Genomic DNA, 2,709 nt, shown 5'->3' with positions numbered 1-2,709 from the left:
CTGACCTCGGGTGATCCACCCATCTCAACTTCCCAAAGTGCTGGGATTACAGGCGTGAGCCACCGTGCCCAGCCAATCTAAGCAATGATTAACTCCGTAAAAAAAATGAATGCGTGAAAGAAAAGTCTGATATGAGAATATTGCTCAGCTGTAAGTATTGACAAAGTCCTCGTAATGTAACCATTGACTATTAATCTTATTGAAGTTACGGACTGTTGTCTGACTTTAAAAAATTTTTTTTAAAATTTTTTAATGTGAAAAGAAAAAAGAGTTTCCCGAGGTACCTAGTGTCTGAGCGGCACAGACGAGATCTCGATCGAAGGCGAGATGGCGGACGTGCTAGATCTTCACGAGGCTGGGGGCGAAGATTTCGCCATGGATGAGGGTGGGGACGAGAGCATTCACAAACTGAAAGAAAAAGCGAAGAAACGGACGCGTCACGGCTTTGGCTCCGAAGTGGGGTCCGGAGCGCGGATGCGTGAGGATTATGACAGCGTGGAGCAGGATGGCGATGAACCTGGACCACAACGCTCTGTTGAAGGCTGGATTCTTTTTGTCACTGGACTCCATGAGGAAGCCACTGAAGAAGACATACACGACAAATTCGCAGAATATGGGGAAATTAAAAACATTCACCTCAACCTCGACAGGCGAACAGGATATCTGAAGGGGTATACTCTAGTTGAGTATGAAACATACAAGGAGGCCCAGGCTGCTATGGAGGGACTCAATGGCCAGGATTTGATGGGACAGCCCATCAGCGTTGTCTGGTGTTTTGTTCGGGGTCCACCAAAAGGCAAGAGGAGAGGAGGCCGAAGACGCAGCAGAAGTCCAGACCGGAGACGTCGCTGACAGGTCCTCTGTTGTCCAGGTGTTCTCTTCAAGATTCCATTTGACCATGCAGCCTTGGACAAATAGGACTGGGGTGGAACTTGCTGTGTTTATATTTAATCTCTTACCCTATATGCATAGTATTTGAGTTGCGAATAAATGTTCTATTTTTGTTTTCTAAAAAAAAAAAAAAAAAAAGAAATTATGATTACCCACTCTGTGGTTAGGATAGGACAATAGGCTTAGTGCTTATATGGTGATAGCAGTAGGGGGATTACATTAGTTTCCTGTGTAACAACCACAACCTTAGAGGCTTAAAACAACACATATTTATTATCTCACATTTTCAGTGGGCCAAGTTCTGGGTGTGGCTCTGCTAAGAGTCTCTCAAGGCTATCATTAAGATGTCAGCCAGCGCTGTAGCCTCATCTGAGGCTTGACTGGAGAAGGATCCATTTTTGTTGGCAGAATTTAGTTTCTTACATTTGTAGGACTGAGGGCTTCAGTTTTTTGCTGTCAACCAGAGGTTGCCCTCAGTTCGTAGAAGCTGTCTTCAGTTCCTTACCAACATAGGCAGCCCACAACGGTAGCTCGATTCTTCAAAGCCAGCAAGGGAGGTACTCCAGCAAGAGGAGTGCTACAAACTTGTTTAACACAATTACATACACATAATTATGGACAGCCATTGCCTGTACTATGTTCTATTGATTAGAAGCAAGTCAGAGGTCCCACTCATACCCATGGGGAGAGGAATCGCTCAAGGGTGTTTTTGTCGTCTCAGGTGCCAGCGATATAGTTAGGGGGAAAACAGTTCCCATAAGACCACCCTCATTTCTGTCAACAATTGCAATTTCAAGGGATTCCTAAAACCACCCTGAGGTTTGATGAAAGACGCACAGAACTCACTGAAACCACCATGCTCATGGTTGCAGTTTATTATATGGTAAGCATGCAAGTTTAAATCAGCCAAAGAAGTGCGTAAGGCAGAGTTTAGGAGAGTACCAAACACAGCACTTTCCGTTGTCTTTTGGTGGAGTCATGGACATGTTTATTCTCTTGGCATCAATGTGTACCAATACACACAGAATATTGCCAGCCAGGGAAGTTCACCTGAGCCATGTCCAGAGTTCTTACTGCAGCTCGTGGTTGGCTGGCTATATGTCTAACCTCAGTTTCCAGCTCCTCTGGAGGGCAAGAAGTACAAGCTGATACCATGACCCAAAGACCCCACCATGAATCACATTTTTATACTTTCTGGCACATTCCAAGAGTTTAGCCATTACCTTTCAGAAGCCAAGGGCAAAGGTGAGACTTTTCTTTGGGTTAAGTTAAATTCTTTACTACATAGATGTGAACCTTAGGAGTTGGGGGGCCACAGGACAACCCTGAGGGCCTGACTGTTGCAGGTATGCAAAAACTGAATTAATCTCTCTTATAGTGGAAAGTCAGTAGATGTCAAATTTTTAAAACCAAGAAATTGCAGTATAAGCAAGTTATTAATGGCTAAAAGATGAAAAGGTTACATCTTGGGAGTGGAAAATGAAGAGTGGAAGGGTTCAGGACTACTTTTTTAAAAAATAAAATGATTTTTTTTTTTGTAAATATGAATACAGTTGGCAAAAACCAAACCAAAACAGAATAAAACCAAAAAATGACAGTTATATGATTGATCATGCCCAAGTACAACAGCATTTATTAGTAGAACATAAAAAATAAATTTTGTGGCCGGGTGCTGTGGCCCACGCCTGTAATTCCAGCACACTGGGAGGCTGAGGCGGGCAGATCACCTGATATCAGGAGTTCAAGACCAGCGTGATCAACATGGAGATACCCCATCTCTACTAAAAATACAAAATTGGCTGGATGTGGTGGCACATG

At 43.6% G+C, this 2,709-nt stretch overlaps 1 pseudogene across 1 annotated transcript; it reads left to right on the top strand.

Moving 5' to 3' along the window:
* Window positions 1-274: 274 nt before the first annotated feature.
* LOC105513550 lies at window positions 275-1,029 on the top strand (annotated as a pseudogene). The gene has a single exon (XR_001002045.1). The product of XR_001002045.1 is annotated as an RNA-binding protein 8A pseudogene (transcript).
* Window positions 1,030-2,709: the final 1,680 nt, after the last annotated feature.

Source organism: Colobus angolensis, unplaced genomic scaffold, assembly GCF_000951035.1.
Source record: "Colobus angolensis palliatus isolate OR3802 unplaced genomic scaffold, Cang.pa_1.0 Scaffold231, whole genome shotgun sequence".
NCBI classification, from domain to species: Eukaryota; Metazoa; Chordata; class Mammalia; order Primates; family Cercopithecidae; genus Colobus; species Colobus angolensis.
Note: the sequence above shows the minus strand (reverse complement) of the source record. Positions and strands in the feature narration are given on the sequence as shown.